Raw genomic sequence first — 22,925 nt, forward strand, 5'->3', positions numbered from 1 at the left:
CGTTTTCATATTAATTTTCGTAACGATATTTTTTTAAAAAAGGCTACGACAACAACGACTTATAAAATCATAACTTTTACGTTCTCGTCGCAGTTGGCGTTTCGGTTTCGTAATTTCGGTAATAATTAAGTACGCCGCACAAGAAAGTAATGATGTTTTAGCATGGTTTTTACACGCGTTTACGCATGGAAAAAACTCATGCGTTTATGTATCGAAAACTTAAGTTAAAATGATTGCATTTGTAATAACTTTAAAAGAAACCATGCTAAAACATTGCTTTCTTCAAAAGTGAGCTTTTTTTAAATTTTCTTATTGTCGTTAAATTTAAGTACAGGTATATGCACCGCAAAAATTATTGCACTCCAAAAACTACACAGCTATTTATTGGAATGTAGCTAGTCCGATTTACACCTAAAAAGTATATGGGTTTGATTTTTTTTTATTCAATGTTCAAGCTAATGTAAAAATAAATCAGATTTTCATTTTTATAGCTTTAATTAATTATTTAAAGCCTATTCTAAAAATTTAAAATTCTTGTCCTTGACGTTTGACAGTTAAGCTGTTATGTTTTGCTTGAAATCTCAGCCAAAATGAACGACCAAATCTAAAAAAGAAACATGCAAACATAGATCAATTTTTTTTATAAAGTCGTTTTTATTGTTTATGAAAAATAAAATTTAGCTCTAATATGTACTAAAGGTTTTGAAAATAAAAGCAAATTTTAGAAATACTGTTGATTCTTTAATGCCAATTTAGCTGCAGATGACAGTGGATGATATTTTCGTCGTAAACGCAAGTAAACTTTGTTGTCATTTTAAAAATATTTTCTTTTTTTATTTCTGTATAGCAATAAAAAAAAAAAAAAAAAAAAAGTTGCTTTGACAGTAATTTAAAGCAAACACAAGTAAATCTAATAAAACTGCTACATGTGGTAAAGTTATATATGCATAAAAGGATATATAATAGTATTATGCAATTTTAAGAACAATTATTGGATAGTAAAGAAAAAACTAATGTCGTTTTCGGGTGCGCATGATGCGGGTTTTGTAGTGAATAACATGCTTGATAAAAAACTAAGTTTGCAATCACATATAAAATCAACTCACAATATAATACAACTACCGCACAACAAGTGCGGTTTTTTAAAGTTTTGAAAAATTTTTTTAAGATTTGCAGACATATATATAAATTAATACAATATATAGAATTATTTTGTTTTTATAGTTTTCATTTTTTACTGTGCGTTTAATAACACCAATAATTAAATATTTTATTAAATACTTAATATTATTAATTAATATTTAAATATTTTATTTTTATTATATAAAATTATTTTTATTTTATCATATAAAATTAATAATTAAATATTTTATAAAATACGTAATATTATTATAAAAAGTATCATGTATTTAAGTGTTATAAAAAAAGAATGTCAAGACAGCTTTTATTTTATTTTTAGTTTTCTTTTATTTAAATTTCTTTAGTTTATACGTTTTTTCAAAGTACATAAATTTAACTATTAATAGAATATATAGAACTATGTTTTTTATAGTTTCAATTTTTTACTGTGCGTTTAATAACACCAATAATTAAATATTTTATTAAATACTTAATATTATTAATTAATACTTAAATATTTTATTTTAATGAAAGAAAATTATTTTTATTATATAATATTTTATTATATAAAGTTAATAATTAAATATTTTATAAAATTCGTAATATTTTTATAAAAAGTATCATATATTTAAATTTTATAAAAAAAGAATGTCAAGACAGCTTTTATTTTATTTTTAGTTTCCTTTTATTTAAATTTCTTTAGTTACGTTTATATATTAATACGTTTTTTTATAAGTAAATAAATTTAACTAAATTGAGAAAAAAAAAAAGTGCTCAATATTTAGGAAATCTATTTTGGTTATATATAAATTTCTAAACAGAGCGATTTATAATTACTAGCAGAAAGCAACCCGTAATACGGGTTACGGTCGGTCTGTTAATTTATAGTTGCTGTTTTCCACAATTTAAAGTTGCGATACCTTAACTAATACCCTGTAAGAAAAACTCCTTCAAATTAAAAAATTAAACTATCTGTAAAATTAAAATAAATTAATTTACCAATTATTTAACGTTATTTGAGTAATTTACAACTGACATAGGTCATATCAGTGTATGGCCGAACCATTTTCCTTGACATTACTAAGTTCAACACAATACGTTTTTAGTTACTGACACAAAATAATAACACTTCATGCCTTAAATTGACGAAAGATTAAAGCTAAATTCTTGTTATATTTTTTATAACATGAACTTTAATTAATAAGAATATGAAGTGAAGTAATTTATTTATGAGTTATTAATTTTTTGGTATCCCCTTGATACATGTTTCTTTAAAAAAGGAAATTGTCTTTAAAACGATAAATGCACACAACTAAATAAATTTATTATAAATAACTAAGCAATTGAGTACAAATACGTTTCAAACAAAAAAAAGTCGATTTACAATCAAACATGTGTATTAGGGTGGGGCGATTTTCATAGCAAAAAAAAAAGAGTTTAAAAACCAATATTACTGAGACACGAATCAATGTCTATTGATTATAAGATAAAAGTAAAAACAATTTTTTGATTTTGATGAGAGACCTTGAGGGTCCTCTTTGGAATTTAAATTCTTGACAGGTCCTAATATTTTTGAATTTTTTTTTTCTAAACCATATCAACCTTGGACTCAAAAAAAGCAGAAAAAAATGCTTGTTTCATAAATAATAATTTTATTAGAAAAAATTTTTAGTAAAAAAATACTTGCAAAAATATACCATAAAACCCCCGTTTTGTTGAGAACGGGGGTTTTTAATGAAAAAAACAACTCTACCTTTTTTTTTTACTCTACTTTTTAATTTTAATTTTTTAATAAAAACAAATATTATTTTCAAAATCAGTATATTATTTTGCTTCTTTTAAGTATCAAGTTAATATAGTTTAGAAAAAAAAAATTTAAACAATATTAGGACCCATCAAAAATTTAGAATCCAAAGGGGAACCTCAAGAACTTATCTAAACTATAAAAAAAAAAGAGTAAGGTTCTTTTTTCACCAAAAGATATTGATTTGCTGCTCAGGCAAATCAAATTTCAAAAATTTTCAAAATCACATTAGGGTAATGTGTATAACAAATTGTAAAAAATATGTAAACTTTGATCTTTTATATTGCATTAATGCGTCATATGACAAACCTAAAATAAAAATTGTAACAGATAAGTAGACATAAAAGAAAAACAAAACAAACAAACTGGAAAACAATTTACCTGCTTTTTGGTAGCCTGTTGTCATACTTAAACTGCTGTCATGATGCAACTTGTCGGTGTTGTTTTATGACGTTATTTCACGTTGGCTTTTAGTAAACTTTAGTTATTTTTAAAAGACATTACAATAGATTTAAAATATTTTAATTAAAAAGAAAAAAAAAATGCTTCAAGGAGCCAAACTAAAAACATTTAAGATAAAAAATCAAATAGATATAAATAAATTGCATTTATATAGCTAAATAGTCTGGGCTTATAGTAAATTTTAAAAGCAGTGTTTTCAATAAATTAAACTACCAATTAATTATTTTTAACAAATAGAATGTAGCATCCTATTATGATGATTGGGTAGTGAATCAATTTAACTATATTTAAGTTTAATTGGTGAAAAGCAAATAAAATTTCAATTAAAAAAGACAAAAACAAACCAAATACAAACAATAGTATATTATAAAAAATAAAAAATTGCAAATTAAAAAAAAAATTACAAAATAAAAAAAAATAAAAAAAAGTCACCAAAGATAAAACGGCAGCAAAAAAGTTATAAATATCTTCACTGATAGAAGACATTTATAACCTTTTGGTTGCTGTTTTTTCTTCGGTGTCTCCCAACACCCCGGTATGGATGAGCCCTCCATTTGAAGGATGGCTCATCCATACCGCCATTACTTCGCCACTTATTGAAGGACCTCTCCGAGAGAGGCCCTGGGTGTTGGGAGCGATATCTTTCATATTCCTCAAATGTTAACGACTCAAAAATTACAAATAGAAGGATATAATAAAATTTAAAAACATTTGCAATTTTTTTCAATCAAAATATAAAGAATAACCTCACCATTTTCACAGGATGAAGAGGATGCTAAAAATAAATTAAAAAAAAGTAAATTAAAAAAAGTTAAACTTGTGAGAAATTTAATTTTAATAAAAATATGAGTAAAATGCAAACAGTTTAAAAATGTCATATTTATAATAAATAATTCTTTCACCTATTGCACATATTTCTTTGTAAAAAATATATAAAATTTAAAACACAGCCCTACCAGTTATGCTTCTACCAGACACTAAAGACAAAAAATATACCTCAGAATAATTGATAGAATTATATTTACGTATAAATAAATATTTAACTATAATTTTTTTTACCTATTCCCCTCATTTCTTCCATGAAGTTGTTAGTTTCTTTCTATTGTATAAAAATATAAAAACCTACTGTTTTACTTTTAAGTCAACAACAATATTTTAAAAAACATTTTAGTTACTTTATAAAAAAATAAAAATCCTTTTAAATATACTACCTCTCTCTTCATTGTTGTCAACTAAACAGAAAAACAAACAAACAACTGATAGTAAATTTTCCCTTTGATAGTAGGTTATTAAATATATTAAATAGATCAAAGATCTATAATCTGCTCTAACAGTCTACAACATTATCATTAAACTATAACTATTTTCGACAACCGGGTGTAATTTAACATTGATATATTTTTTTTCAAATGACAAAAATTATTAAAGTACATTATATAAACATAGAACAAATGTAGTGATAGTGGATTTATTCCAAAAATAAAAAGAACCTTTAGAAAAAAGCTTACTGCTTTTAAATCTACAAAAATTTCCAACTTACATTTTTTTATCTGCATTTATATATAACAAAATATGAATTAATGAGTTACCATTATTTAAAGTTGATCCAGAAGCAACTAAAATAAATTATCAAATAAAAAGTTTATTTATATAATCTTGACGATAATGTTGAAATAAACAATATTTATTGCTTGAAAAGTTAAGTAACAAATGTAATTCAAGTATATTAAAATAAATGTACGAAGTTACCTGTTGTGGCTGGTGCAACTGAAGTTATAACTAAATAAAAAAATATTAAATAAAAAAGCTATTTTATCTATCTTATCTATTTTATCCTGATGATTATGTTTAAATAAACAATATTTATTGATTCCTTTTAAAATAAATTAAAAAACATTACTATTTGCTGTAAAATAAAATAAAAGACATTACTACCACTTGCACCAACTGATGATGCTACCACACCTAAATAACAAAATTTGTTAAAATATTTAAAACATATTCAATGCTTTAAAAGAATATTCAAAAGAAGTTTTTAAATCTACAAAATCTAAGTCCTTACTGAGTTCTACCTGTCTGTCTAAAAATAAAAATTGAGATAAAATTATATACAATAAAATTGCTAATGCTACATTTGTACTCAAATAAAATCTAAATGATAAAACTTACTTAAGTCGCTGTCAGCTACCCTGTCTAAAAAAAAATTTGTATTCTCATTAATCCTAATCTATAATCTATAAATAAACTTACTAATATAAACGATAAATAAACTTGAACTAATATAAACTATAAATAAACTACTATATACTATATAAACTAATATAAACTATAAATAAACTAATATAACTATGTTACTAATATAAAAACCATAAATAAACTACTATACACTATATACTTACTAAAAAGGCCTTCAGCTCCTTCTAACTGCTCTAAAAAAATGAAAAATACTTGCTTAAAATGATCTAAAAAGACTGAAGACAAAACTGAAACATTTTACTAAAAAAGAAACATTGTACTAAAAAAAAATTTTTTACCAGTCATTTTAGTTTTAACTTCTTCTAAAAAAAAACACAGAAAAATGAAAACAACGAACAACAAACAAATTTTAGTTTTTAAACAATGAACAACATTAGTTCCACTTGAAACTAAAAATTTATCAGCTCTAATCGACTGGAAGACCTTGCTTGAAAGAAACGCTTAAGTAAAGAAACGCTTTTAGAAAAGCCTAGAAAGTTCTTTATTAAAAAAGAAAGTGAAAAGACACTAACACTATTGAATTACAGTATTCATATTTAGAAGATTAGATAAATTACAGCATTCATGTTTAGATTGTATTATAAAATTTATTTTACCAGACATTTTATTTCTAACTTCTTCTAAAAAATGAAAACAGGCTATAAAAATTAGAATAATAAAAACAACCAACACGGTTATTTAAATTTTTGTTTTAAACAATGAACAACATTAACTCTTCTTGAGAATAAAAGTACATCATCTCGAATTCGTAAGCTGACTTAACTTGAAAGACCGCATGGAAAAAGAAACCGCGCATAAAAAAGTCTAGAAACTTCTTAAAAACTAAGAAATAGTGTATTTTACAGAATACAGAACCGTAAATAACAATACGAACAATAGGCGAAACATTAGGCGTAACTATGCGCACTATTCATTACCGTATTCATATATAAGATAGTTAAAAACGATAAAGAAAAAACTTTTTATTATGGAACTTTAAGTTTCATGCTTAACGGCAATCATCAGCCATATATTACAAAATTAAAAATTAAACGTTAAATTACAATTAGAATTACGGTGGCGTGAGTTCTAATGACTCCATGAAAACACAATTTTAACGTATATGTAAATTTAGTATAACGTGACGTAAACGTGACATAAACCAACCAGGATCAATCTTCGGTATCAAAAGAGGAGATAAGGAACTTATTTTTGTGCCTGCACTTCGATATTATTTCGCTTCTTGTATTTAGTAGGTTTTCTCCTCTATACATCAAAATTTGGAACTTTTCGTTTAAACAAAGGTTACAAACTCTTGATGTTGGGTTGTATGGTTTGCATTTTTTAACAATCCTCCATTTGACAAAAGGTGTAAAGTTATTTTCTTTTAGTTTCCATACTTCTTTAGATAGCTCTGTATCATTCTTGTATCTAACTGCATTAAAAGATTTTAAGTGGTTTGCATACCGAACTTTAAAAGGTGTTTCGCTAATTCCAAAATACACTTTTTCTTTATATTCCGGATTATTTGAATAGATGGTGGCCTGATAAACAATGTTGTTGGAAAGGCAATGGTTGTTCATGGGACATTTGGTTTTTTCAATGCAGTTGCATTTCATTTCATTAGTTTTTGCCTCCTTACGTAAAATGCTCTTGTTGTGAGAGTTAATAATGGATTTTATGTTTGGCATGCAGGAATAACTTATTTTGATTGTATTTCTATTAAATATTTTACGAAGTCTGTGGTTAAATGGAAAGTGGAGGTCGATGAGGTTCAAGAAACATTTACCTATTTTTGTAACAACATTTGCACTGAACGGAGGATTATACCAAATTATCTTGCGTTTATGATTGCCGTTTGTTGATTTTATACTTGGAGGGTATGCAAGTTCATAATTGTAACCCAATTTTTTCAAGGCTTCTTGATAAGGAGGAATACTTTCTTTAAAAATTGGTTCACTCGACGATGCTGCTGACAATCTTAATGCAATAGTCTTAGGAATACTTTTAATTACACTCGGTGGATGGTTTGAACTAATATGTATATAATTCAGTATATTATCTGGTTTGCGATATGGCTGAAAAGATCCATCGTTAAGGTTTAGCGTTAAATCGAGATAGTTAACTATTTTCAAATTACATTGAATAGAGATAAGAAGATTGTTATTTTTAAAAATTTGTACAAAATGTTTCTTAATCCTCTCAATTTCTTGACCACTTTTATTCCTAAACATAGCTAGCCCATCATCTCGATATATGCCGAAATTGTTTTTATCATAAAACTGCGAGATTTGATGCAAAATAAAAATCCCAACTAATTCGCAAATCTCCGCGCCATCAAAGGCCCCCATAGTAACATCGAATAATCCTCCCATTTTCTTAATCCAAGCAGTTCCATTGCTAAATAATAATGATTTTCTTGCATGGTGTATAAAACACTTTTGTTCGCTATTTATTGTTAGATGTTGCTCTGCAAAAGTTATTGCATTTTTTAGTAGGTTTTCATTAATCGACGGATAAAAATCACTAATATCAAAGACTAAGAACTAACAGAATTGCTTTTCTTTTATGTTTTGAAACCAATGTATAACATTTTGGGTGTTTTGCCATTGGTTCAAAAATAGCTTCTTTCTCAGTTCGGAGTTAATGTTGGATACAATAGATTTTGAAATTCTTCCTATCTCATTTTTAGCAATGTTTGTATTATATGGCTGATGATTGCCGTTAGGCATGAAACTTAAGGTTCCATAATAAAAAGTTTTTTCTTTATTGTTTTTAACTATAATTATATATATATATATATATATATATATATATATATATATATATATACTGCGTATAAACTTCTTTGAAAAAAATATCTTTGTTTTAATTCACTATATATTGTTCGATATTTCGCTGATCTATTGTGATGAACGTCATCAGGTATGGTAAAAATCGTTACAAAGGAAATCGTTATAATAAAAACAAACGGTAAAAAAGATAACATTAAAAAGAGGATGAGAAAATACAAAATAGGTTTAAATGTTGACGTCAGATAATCTAATAAAAAATGGCCCCCAAGCTTTTGTTGTGACGTTATCACCTTCATCCCTATTAAGAACATTTTCGCCACTTCTTATGGCTCGTCAAACTTTAGCTTTGTTAATTTCCAGGGATTCTTGAATTTTTCGAATATGATTTTTTGGAGCTACTGATAAGGTTTTCAGATTTTACCAGTAGTAGCACTAGAACTGGCCTATTTTCCTTTTCTACTATTTTTCTGGTGCTCAATTATTGAGCACCAGAAAAAATGAAAATTATATCGAGCTGTATTTAGTCAATACAGCTTGATATAATTTTCATTTTGGCTTCACCAATGTATATAGAGTTGCATGAATATTTTATTTGGTAGACGCCTGGGTTTGTATTTGGAGGAAGTTTTGTTTTTATTGTTACAGAATATATTGTTTAAACTTGGAGATGATGTAAATATGACTTTTATGTTTTGTTTTTTAAATTCTTTTCTAAGTTTGGTGCCTACAATTGGTATCCATGAAAGCTTTATAAATGCTTGGTTGTCAGTTGGTTGATAATTGGTATTTATTTCATCTATTTTAATATAGTCTCTGGCGATCTTAATTAAACTGTTCTTGTCTTCAACAAATATTTTTATGAAAAAATCAATTTCCTGTTGAAAGTATTTTTGAGAACATATTCTTTTTGCACGGCTTAAAAACCGTTTGAATACGCCAATGATGATATTATAGTTGATATTTGAATTTGGTTTAAGTTTAATATTAGTTATTACTTCTTTTTGATATATTTGAAATTCATAAGCTCTATGCATTGTGTTCGTAATATTAATATCTAGAAAATTAGGTTATTTTGGGTGGTTTTGGAGTTCAACAGGTATTTTATGGCAGGATTTTGTTCGTTTAGGATATTTTAAAAACATTTGTTGTTATTTTATTGAGTTAAAGCGAGCGTGACAACTGTCTACATATCTCAAGAAAGCTTTTGGTTTAAATGTTTGAATAGTAGCTATACTTAGAGATTTTGTTTCTATACTTTCGTATAACGCTTCCGCAATAACAACCATTAAAGACAAATTTATAGAACCTGAACTAGATATTATTCGGATTTTGTTTTCATATAAAAAATAGCAAATACTCAAAGAAAGTTCGATTAATTGATGTATGTCTGCAAGCGAAAGTTTTGTTCGAGTCATTAAGTCGTCAATGTCATTATTTAGTATATGAATAATAACTGGAACAGATTCGTTAATGGGTTTGGACGGATATAAATTAACTATATCAAAGGAAACTTGAACTTCGTTGGGATCTATTTTCCAATGCCTGGCTTCATTAACAAAAATATTTGAATTAATAAGTCTATTTTTGTTTTTGTTTAGTGTTGGTTGAATGATATTAACGAAGTATTTGAAGGTTCCTTATGGTGGTGTGTTGATTGTTGATACAACAGGACGCATTGGGTAATCTTTTTCGGGCTTGTGCGCTTTAATAATTCCATATATTCTAGGCGGTACGTAATCTGATAGATACATTTTAAAATACGTAGTTGTGTCTATCTTACCCTCTTTTGTTAATTTACACAATTGTTTTTGAAGTTTGGTAGTAAGTGTATGTGTTAAGTCATAATCAAAAACTCTGCTTTTTTAATTAGTTTTTTTAATTTAAGACATGCATCGCTTTCGTACAGTTATGCAAAACCTGTGCCTTAATCAAAGGAATAAATTCTAATATCCGAAATCATCTTTAATTTTCTTATAGATATACGTTGTTGCTTTATATATATATATATATATATATATATATATATATATATATATATATATATATATATATATATATATATATATATATATATATATATATATATATATATATATATATATATATATATATATATATATATATATATATATATGTATATATATATATATATATGTATATATATATATTATTATTATTATTATTATTATTATTATTATTATTATTATTATTATTATTATTATTATTATTACTATTACTTTATAAACATCAACAAATACGGATTTCTCTCAATACCAAATTTATTTTATTTAAAAGAAATTTTCGCTTGATTGTTGTGACCAGCGTCTTCAGCTTAAAAGTTTTTTGTTTGTTTTTGTTTACATCTTACTTTTTAAACGGCAGTTCTATTTTGTGTCAATGGGATGGTTTCATCTTTTCTGATGTAAATTCGCCAAAAATAGTGTCCAAAATTTTTTTGACACATATTGTCCTTTATCTAAAATGATACCATTTTGTTGAGGGGCACATTGGTAGTACTGTATTTCAAGTGCCTTGCGAACTTTTTTATCAAACTTTTTAGCATCAACTTTACGAGTTCTGCAACTGTCCCATTTGATTTGTTGCGTACAATATCTCATGTGTGTGGCTAATGCAGATCGTTTCGTTTTATTTCCTATTGTACTGTTTTTGTGTTGCCGCATGCGTGTTTTTATTTGCATTTTTGTTTAACTTATATACTTTTTGCTACAATGACATTCAATAAGATAGACTCCTGGGTGGCTGTTCGTTTTTAGTTTGGATTTATTTCTTGATGTTAATATTGCCTCTGCGTTGAGGTTTCATTTGAAGACCGTTTTATATCCTGCCTTCGGTCCCGATTAAAGAAGCCATCATTATACTAGTTGAAAGATTAAGAAACAACCAGAGCTTTACGTCTAAGTTACTTTTTGAAGAGATCAGATTACTTTTAGAACTTTGTCTTTCTCATTGCTATTTTTTATATGAAAATGATATTCACGAGCTCGAAAACTCCGGGCCAATTGAGTTAGCTCTTATGGCGGTAGTTGCTGCTTTTTACAACATCATGAAAGAAATGCACTTTTATTGGCGATTAACAACAACATCCATGTGAAATCATTTAAAAGATATGTCAATGATATTCAAGGCATTCATGACACTCAAAAATAAGCTCTCACAAAGAACATTGTTTCGTAAATTTAGACGATTTTGTATAATATTATTTTTTATAACGGTTTTTAATATACTTGAAAACGAGGGTGTCTATATTCCCTCGAAATATTGTAAAAAATAAATATATTTTTAACAAATAGAAGTTAATCCATAAATAGAAGTTTTTTAAAAAATTATTTATACAAATAAAATCTAATGAAGATGTCAACATTTAATATATATATATATATATATATATATATATATATATATATATATATATATATATATATATTTATATATATATATATATATATATATATATATATATATATATATATATATATATATATATATATATATACATATATATATATATATATATATATGTATATATATATATATATGTATATAGAGTGCTCAATGTTCTTAAAAGAACAGAGCAATTATTTATAAGTAGAATTCATTTAACAATTTTTTTTCTTATTTTACACTGTATTTCATCAATGAAGATTCATCAGCAATGAATAATGAAATTAATAAAAACTTTAATTTATACCAAAATTTAATTTACAGGAAGTCGCAAATGTCTTAAAACAACTGTATATTTTCAAACATTTGTTGTATTTGCTGACACTTTTATAAAAAGATACTTTAGGAAATGATTTTTTAGAAAAATATCTTTTTAAAAAGAGGGACTTGCTGTAAATATAGTTTGAGCTCATTTATTATTATAGTTTTATAGGAGAAACGTATTTCCGTGCCCGCATTTAGAAATTAATTTCAATTTTTTGTTTAATAAATGTTCTTGGTTTGCATATGTAATTATTTCAAATTTTTCCTGTCGGCACAGTGTACATTTTTAAAAAATGTCGTTATATGCGGGCGCATTTAAATGATTGACCAATTCAGTACAATTCAGTTCATCAATATTTTTATCTTTTAATTTCCATATATATTTTGACAGTATGGTGTCTTTTAAATACTTTTTATTTTTGATAGATTGCCTATGGTTGGCATAACGTTTTTTTCGATTCACCTTCTGTTATGCCAATATATTGTTTATCAGATAAATTCTTAGAGGAAACAACACATTTGTATGCCACATTTTTTGATAAACAACTTCCAATCATTGGACAATGGTTTTTTGTTTACAATTATAATTTTCTGCAGTTTTTTTATTTAGAATTTCTTTTTTGTTTAACATAAGCAACTTTGCCTATTCAATACAATAAACTTTTTAAAAATAAATAAATTTATTTTAAAAATAAATGCAACTGCATTTAACTAATAGCATCGATTAATGTTAATTAAAAAAAAGTTTGAATTTCTTCATAACAAATTAGATAAATGTAAAAGGTTTAATGACTTTTGCAACCATAAATATATCTATACTATATTTCTTTTGATCCGTCAAATTTATCTGAGGAAAATACAAATTTATTTAAAAGCTTATGTAAAATTTACAGTAGCAACAAAACTGCTAGCAAAAGGCGCATTTCTATTTTTAGGTGAAAAACGGATAATACCATGCATTACAAATCTGTCTTTTCTACAAAACCTACTTGAATCTTTTTGTTTTACGTGCAAATGATGAGAGATGTTTCAGTAGACTAAAGACTATAAAAAGTTATTTGCGATCAACAATGACATAGTGCATCCCTGCGACCATTAGGGTAAACTTTGGTTTGGCTCAAACTTTTTTTGCTGACTATTATTATTAGGTTTGAAAATGATGTTCTGGACTATTTTTAAAATCAAAAAAGTAACTGCTAAGTATAAAAATTCCTGATTTATTGTTTTAAAATATTTTTGGAAAAAGTGACGTCTGATTTACACAACTTTTTTTATAAAGAATTTAAAGTAAATCATAAAAAAATCTTTTTCATGATTAGTTTAACCGTAAACGGGAAATTAGGTTTTTAATTTGTGCTGGAAGATTTTTGCATTTGTAGTCGAGTTTTCAATATTAAATTCAAAACCTGATGAATAAAAAGTGAGAGATATTTTATCAGATTAGATCAAATTTGCTTTTAATAAAATCTAATAAATCATTTTCTTTTTTGAGTTTTAAATTATTAATAACTAATTGGTAATTTTTTGTTTTGCCTAAAATTTTATATATTTTAAAATATTTAATACTATTTAGACATCAGTTCTGTGAGAAATGGCAGAATATTTAAACATAGTATGTGCATGCAGCTTAAAGATCTTTGGTTAAAGAACTGAAAAAGTTTTAAAAATCACTCCTGTGATTGAAAAATTTAAATTACATGAGTTTACATTTAATATAAACTGTAACGTAAATCAAAATTAATCTATATAAAATAAGTAAGTAAATTTACTTATGTTCTACAATAACTTTGAGTGAGTCTTGTACAACAGTAATTAAAGTCTAGAATTCAGACAAAATCGGAACACATCAGTGAGATGGCGCATATGCCAATAGGAGACTCAAAAAGGGTAGACTATTTGAAAGGAATAATTGGCATAGTTATTAGTTCTTATTACAGGTTTTTTGCGTGAAAGTTTTTATTATTTAAAAACTAAGGAGGGAAAGTTTAAATCAGTCCTGGATTATGGGGACTACAACCCCATGTCCCGTAAATTTAGGAGCTCCGAAAATATTTAAGAAAATGCTTCATTATTGTAAGTTTTTTTTTGCCACTTTACTAAGAATAAAGGCCACCTGCTCAAAAGTATCCTCAGACCAAGCAAGACTTAAACCGACACTGGTTTTAGAAAAATTTAGAACTATTAATGTTAATATATTTTTCTGCGCTTAATATCTGTGGCCTAACTACAGCGAGGTTAGTGTAAAACATTATATGTCCCTCAAGTGTGCAACATTATCTGTCCCTCAAGCAATTAGGCCCAAGGCCAAGAGATTAAGTATTTTATTTTAGAAAAAGATTCACCTTTTTCTAAATCAACATACAAAAACGGGAGAAATTGGTATTTCAGATCTATAAATTTTTGTTTTTTTGATGTATTTCCAAAAAATACAAAATTATAATTGTCAACTAAAATAACCTTATTAAATCAAACCTCAGATAAACACATGATCATCAATTTTTAATGACTTTATTATGCACGGATATTAAGGGGCTAGCCAATAAGACTATTTTTTTCTTATTAATGAACTTAAATTTAGTTTGAAATGTTAAAAAAATCTATTTATAAATGTTTCAAACTCATCCCTCTTACACTAATGGCATAAAAGGGAGGTTAACATTTTAGGGGTTTATTGTTAACAGACTCGGATTATCACAATCATTTTGAAAAACTTTACATAAACGTGATTATATAAATGTTAGGAGTTTGCTCCATGTCATTACATAAAATTAAATTCTCTAAAAAAAACAAAAAAATAATTTTTTTGTTTTTGTTTGAAAAATAAATTTTTATCAGTTCACCTACATATTTCCTCCCGACAAAAAATTAATACTATAACAAATAAACCAAAAAAATATTTTCAAAGCTCTTTTGCAAAAAATTTGTTTTTCTAAAAAATTATAAACCCCAACTTTAAAAAAAAAAAAAAATATTAAGGGAAAATATAAGAGAAATTATACGGAAAAAAATAAGGGTATGACCCCCTTGCCCAGGAAACAAATTTAACATGCATGTTCATTGGGACTACACATATGCTGTCAAGATATAGTAAAATCAAAGTAAAGCCTGAAAGATAAAGTGAAATCAAAAAAAAAGAAAAGAGATCCAAAAAAGTGAGTTCTGAAAACAATTTCAACATGTACTTTTATCAAGTTTACACAAATGCTAGAAGTTTCAGAGCTTTATCTAGTCTTAAAGATTGTGAAAAATCAATCGCAAGATTCCGGTAAAAATGGCAGCCGACAAACAACTTGTGAAATCAAACTAAAGTTTGAAAAAAAATTAAAAGTTTCTTCTGTTTTAATTGAATAAGATTTTATTTTTCTAATCATCCTTGTGCGGGTTGGACACCAACGCAACAAAAAAGAGGTTATTAGGGTGCCCACAACCTATTGTAGAAGATTGAACAGCTTTCTATACCTATTTTTTCAAATATATTTAATATGATAAAACGCAATAAAAGATTATATCTAATAAACACACTTCTTTAATCATATAAGTTATATCAGATAGTTTAAATGACTTATAAATTTTTGAAATCTGTTTTAGCAGGCGATGTCCTTGCGGATACCGAAAAATGCTATATTGCGTCACTGGAAAAAAGGTCTAACGATTAGTGACTTTCAACGGTGAGTCAAAGTTTAGAAACGCATCAATTACCCAAAGCTTAGAAATTATGCCCCCTTTCCCTCTTTCTCCCCTAACAAAGTTTTATTAAGAGCACTAACCTACTTCAGCTAAACAAAAAAAAAAAAAAAGTCAATGAATATTTAGCAGCCCCTATTAGCACTCATGTGACAGGGAGCCTTTCTCCACACTACTGGTAGACCCGCGTGTTAGCTATATTTGCCCCTAGTTATAATAGAACTACCTTTTACGATATACGTAAAAAAAAAATCTTTTAGCCATACCTCACTTCATACACTGCCTACATACATCAGTGTATTACCTAATGTATTACCCAGAAGTGCCCTCAAATAGGCAATGATTTGCTACGTATCTAAATTATAAATAGTTAAAAAATAAGTTTATGTTAAATCAACATGAAATGACTGTTCTTTGAGAAAGGAAATAATATAACTTACATTTTACTTACTTACAAAGTATAAAATTTCAAAGAAAAAAATTTACTTTTATTTTTAAATGTAAATAACACTTTTTTTCAAATTACTTTTATGTAAGCTGTATTTGCTATTTAGTTACATTTACGCGTAAAAGTAATATGTTGTAATGATGTAGTTTTATTTTACTTTGTAAAGTAAGTGAAATGTCCTTTAAGTATTATATTTACGTAAGTTTACTTCACAAACCACTTTTTTTACATTTTAAAAATAAATTACATTTCGATGTTAATTTTTATATTTATAACCAAAATTACTTTTCAAAACTGTTAACTTTACACAGACTTACCAATAAAAGTAAGTTACATTTACAAGTAAAAGTTAAAATGCAAATAACTTTTACTTTTAAAAGTAAATTACTTTTTTAAGTAACAGTTACACATTTAAAAAAATTAACTCAAGTAATTAAGTTTTACACGTTATATAATTTATGTGAAAAAACAAAAACGAATTACTTTTAAATGTTAGTAAAATAAATATTTTTATATGAGTTATGTAAAGTAATTTACGCCTAAAAGTAATTCGCGTTTTTAAAACAAAATAAGTAAAAGTGCTATCCCTAGTTCCTGGTTGACTATTATGTGGCAATTTAGTTGTGTTTTTGACGTTAGTAATGTTCTCAAATTTGGATTTGATTTAGAGACTACTCTAAAGCCAGCAATCAGTATTTGATTCCATCACTATCCCCGAAATATTTTCCATAATTTCAGGGATTGTGATGGTAGCCACGGTAACGATACAGTGGAGAGGTTATAAGAGTATGATTGAATTTTGTTAGTTTTTAAAGACCGTTTATTTCCAATTAAGTTTGCATTCCGTTTAAGTTTGAATATGTTATACCCATTTTTGTAAAACATTTGAATAATATTAAGAGAATTCGTATGTATATGTATGTGAGTGTGTATATATATATATATGTATAAATATATATATATATATATATATATATATATATATATATATATATATATATATATATATATATATATATATATGTATGTATACATATATATATATATATATATATATATATATATATATATATATGTATATATATATATATATATACATATATATATATATATATATATATATATATATATATATATATATATATATATATATGTATAGATATATATATATACATATATATATATATATATATATATATATATATATATATATATATATATATATATATATATATATATATATATATATATATATATCGTTTGATTTAGTGCTGTATTAAAATAATACAAAACTCTTGTTCGTTGAAAAGTGCTCAATATTTATGAAATTTATTTTGATTATATATAAATTTCAAAACAGAGCGATTTATAATTATAATTAAAAACGATGAAGAAAAAACTTTTATTATGGAACTTTAAGTTTCATGCCTAACGGCAATCGTCAGCCAAATATAACAAAATTAAAAATTAAAAGTTAGAATTACAATTATGATTACGGTGCCGTGAGTTCAAATGACTCCATGGAAACAAAATTTTAAAAGTTTTGAAAGTATAACATGACGTAAACGTGACGTAAACCAGCCAGTATCAATCTTCCGTATCAAAAGAGAAAATGAGGAACTTATTTTTGTGCCTGCACTTCGATATTATTTCACTCCTTGTATTTAATAGGTTTTCTCCTTTATACATCAAAATTTGGAACTTCTCGTTCAAACAAAGGCTACAAACTCTTGCTGTTGGGTTGTATGGTTTGCATTTTTTAACAATCTTCCATCTGACAAAAGATGTACAGTTTTCCATACTTCTTTTGATAGCTCTGTATCATTCTTGTACCTAACTGCATAAAAAGATTTTAATTGGTTTGCATACTAAACTTTAAAAGGTGTTTCACTAACTCTAAAATACACTTTTTCTTTATATTCGGGATTGTTTGAATGGATGGTGGCCTGATAAACAATGCTGTTGGAAAGGCAATGGTTGTTCATCGGACATTTGGTTCATTAAATGCAAGTATTCAATGAACCAAATATTCAGATGTGTACAAGAAACTCAAGTTTTTACCAACTCAGCCATTAATCAGGTTTTAGAAGCTCATCAACACTTTCATGTTATTATGGACAACGCCATATATTATCGGCATTAGTGTGACAGATGAATGTTGTTTTGGAAGTTGTTTACAATATATTTTACAAATGAAACTAAAAATATTTATAGACATTATTGTATCTAGCTTTGTTTCACAACATTGCCATTTTACAAAATAATCTTTAAGTATACGATGAAATGTAAAACTATAATGAGGAAAATGGTTCCAAAGCATCTACGAGAGGTTTTGTAGTATAAATTAAAATAGAGTCTCAATTCTTTTTATAAACATAAATAATAAAAATATAAACAAAGAAATTAATTACTTTAAAATAACAAAAATTAAAAAAGAGTTTTTATATATATTTGAACAAATATAAATTGTTCAATAAAGTTTTTCCGGCATAAACTTGTTTTTCAGATTGATTTAAAAAACACAACACCAACGAGACATTTATTTATAAACCTCGCCATTCTTCCACTTTTTATACAAAGCTGAGTCTCATCCAAATTTTGTGTGTAAATTAGTTCATTATTATTCTTTCCGAATTCCCCAATAAGACCAATGATAAAATCAATTTCATTTTCATCTTCGGAAAAACAACTTGGTTTTGGAGCAAAACGACCACATCTTGAAAAAAATAATCGAAAATATACACATATCTTCATACATACATACATACATACATACATACATACATACATACATACATACATACATACATACATACATACATACATACATACATACATACATACATACATACATACATACATACATACATACATACATACATACATACATACATACATACATACATACATACATACATACATACATACATACATACATACATACATACATACATACATACATACATACATACATACATACATACATACATACATACATACATACATACATACATACATACATACATACATACATACATACATACATACATACATACATACATACATACATACATACATACATACATACATACATACATACATACATACATACATACATACATACATACATACATACATACATACATACATACATACATACATACATACATACATACATACATACATACATACATACATACATACATACATACATACATACATACATACATACATACATACATACATACATACATACATACATACATACATACATACATACATACATACATACATACATACATACATACATACATACATACATACATACATACATACATACATACATACATACATACATACATACATACATACATACATACATACATACATACATACATACATACATACATACATACATACATACATACATACATACATACATACATACATACATACGTACATCCGCACCTTTAGTGAGACCTCTTTTGGCATCCAGCAACCGGGACTTTTCTAAACTCGATTTTTTTTTTATGTTTATTTATTTGTAATGTAATGTTAAGGTAGTTAGTAATTATGTATATTTGCTTATCATATGACGGATTCAAAACAATGAAATTCGCATGTCCCGGTAATGGTGATATTTCGAAGTAAGTCTTTTTTTTTTTGCACCAATATTGGGACTTGACTTTAGGCTGCATTTATATTGCACTAATTTTTTTTTATCATTTAAGTCTTGATTTTTGGACATTATTTTGTCGGACATCTTAGGTATTTTGTGGTGCGTAGTTTTTTTTTAATATGCTGAATGATTTGTGGCAAATACAATAACAACAAACGAGCTTCATACCAAATATAACTTTGATTTCCTGTAAGTTTGATGACGTTACATTGAATTCTTAGTTCTAATACAAACTCCATAATGACTTGAGTTGCAACATATTTAATTCTTGTTTGAAAATCAACTCAATAATATATTGCGCTGCTCTAAACAGTTATATTTTTAGAGCACAAACTCTACGCTAAAAAGTAAAGGGAAATGAGTATGCGCAAGATTTTGAGCAATTTAAAAATCTCATAACGACATGTGCTTTAAAGCATACGCAGTAGCAAAGAAGCTAAAACATAGCTAAGCTACGTTTTTCTATTTTAAACTTACAAAAATATACAAGTATCAAGAATACTAAAACAACAAAATACTTATTATAAAGTTTTTTTTGTCAAACTGCACATTCTGACATCTTGCGCCACATATGTCCGCTTTTCTCTGTGCTATCTTTCTAAATCGATTTCTTCTCACTTTTACTCTTGTTTACTTCTTTTCTTTTTTAAACTCACTTACTCCTGATCCTTTAAAGCAGAATATGATACTATTTAGTGAGCTGAACTTACCTTCACGGGTTTTGATATGTGGCCTCTATATGGCAATTAGCCGGTGGAGGATAAACCACAATATAAAAATATAATAAGCATTGTACTATAGCTATTTCGTAAAGAAATTTTGTGCAATTGTATTTTTCAAAGTTTCATTTTGATCATTGCTTGATTTTATTAAACCACATTTTGTCTAACTTTTTAAAAAAGTTTAGGAAGTGACTATCAGAATAATACGCGAAACAGTTAAACGAAATAAATTTTTTGTTTTTTTATAAAATTTTAAATGAAATGAAATATTGCTTTGAGATTTAATTTTAACTTTAATTAACCTTAAGACCTATGATGTAACTATAATAGTACTCGCTGACGCAGAGAGGTCAAATTTAAAAAGGGTCTATTTTCTGGCAAAATTGCAAAAAATATTATATTTATTTTAGACAAATAGAAATTTTCTATTCAATGTTTAGATTATTTAAAAATAAGTATATTATCCTGTAACCAATAAAATTTTAATATTTAATTCTAATAATTTATTTTATGATTTATAATTGACTGTTTGTAAAGTTATGAAATTTTAAAAATCTTACAGAGGGAGGGTATTATTTCAAGTTAAGCATAATTTAAAGAACCGTGGCACAGTGGTTAGAATTCTGGCTCAAAAAGAAGATGTTCATTGTTCTATGCCGGCACATACAATAAGCGAATGACAATAATGTCACATGGATAAATCACATAAAATTATTCAAAAACCAAATTTCTAAAAATATTGCATCAATTTATATCTACTATCTACTAAGTATATCTACTTATATTTTATTCATTGTTATCTTAATTATGTTAACAGGTCCGTAGCAACCCGGGGAGCAGCAGGGGCATTTGCCTTGTTCCCCCCCCCCCTCTCCTAATAATTTTTCAAATAAATAATTTTCTAAAAATTGACTGAAAAAATGACTAAAAAGTGTCAAAAAAAAAAAAGGTTCTTAAAACTATTTTGGGGCCTCTTAATCCAGCATCGCCCCTTCCCCCTTCAATATAACTTTTGTTCCTAAGGGCCTGTGTTAACATTGCTTGGTGCAGCACCAATAAAAAAAAAACTCAAATAACTGTTCAGCCAACAAAAACATGCCATAAGGATAATAATCGAAGCAGACCGTCTTTCTCATTCACAAACACTATTAATCTAAAAATTTTGAGTGTACCAAATAAATATATATCATCATATTATTTTTATGTACAAAATTAATAACGATACGTTGTTGAATGTTTTTAAAACGCTATTTAAAAAAATAATGCACAAATATCTTACTAGACATGCAAACAATAATTATATTTAAGCTAAAACTCATTTTTAAGCCACTAAGTTTTCTTTCACAGCTAGATTTTTACGGAGCATAGTAATCAGAAAGACGTCAAAATGCTTGCAAACATAAATAATATTAAATTAAAACTAAAAGAAACAAATTTAATAAATCAAAAAATGAAGGACTTCTTCTAAAGCTGTATTTATTTATTGGTCTTTGATAACATTTTTAATGACAAGTTTTTAATTGCTTTACTATTTACGGAATATTAGGGGCTCGGCATGAAGACTATTTTGTCTTCTTCTTGTCCCCACCATTTGTATATTTTACAAAAGCAAAAGTGGTAATTATTATTAACGCCAAATTTATAAATATATATAAATATATATGTATATACATATATATATATATATATATATATATATTTATATATATATATATATATATATATATATATGTATATATATATATATATATATATATATATATATATATATATATATATATAAATATTAGTAGAAAATCACTTAACAAAAATTTTTTTCTTTTCATCTTTGTTGATGAACAAAGATTCATCAGAAAATATATATATATATATATATATATATATATATATATATATATATATATATATATATATATATATATATATATATATATATATATATATGTATATATGTATATATATATATGTATATAAATTGAACAAAAAAAAAAAAAAAAGTAATGCAACATTGAAATGGAGGGTGGCGTAAACTTCCTAGTTAAATGCTCTTCCGCGTTGCTTTTTAAACCCCTTAATAACCAATATAAAAGATTTTAAAAAGTTATGCTACAGAATGAAACTTGAAATCAAAAACAAAGCGATATTGTTTATAATGTTGACGGTATTCAAGGGCGCCATTGTAAACTTAAATAGCGGGTGTTACATATATTACTTTGAAACTTTTATTTCGTTTAATGGTGATTTTCTATTA

The 22,925-nt window shown here is 26.0% G+C and overlaps 1 long non-coding RNA gene across 1 annotated transcript in view; it reads left to right on the forward strand.

Annotated features, from left to right (window-relative positions):
• Nucleotides 1-571: 571 nt before the first annotated feature.
• Nucleotides 572-22,925, forward strand: part of LOC136079506 (uncharacterized) — a 37,090-nt gene continuing 14,736 nt past the window's right edge. Inside the window, exon 1 of the long non-coding RNA XR_010637971.1 lies at nucleotides 572-796. This is a non-coding gene — a long non-coding RNA (uncharacterized LOC136079506). The remainder of the gene's footprint in view (nucleotides 797-22,925) is intronic.

This window comes from Hydra vulgaris, chromosome 04, assembly GCF_038396675.1.
Source record: "Hydra vulgaris chromosome 04, alternate assembly HydraT2T_AEP".
Taxonomy (NCBI): domain Eukaryota; kingdom Metazoa; phylum Cnidaria; class Hydrozoa; order Anthoathecata; family Hydridae; genus Hydra; species Hydra vulgaris.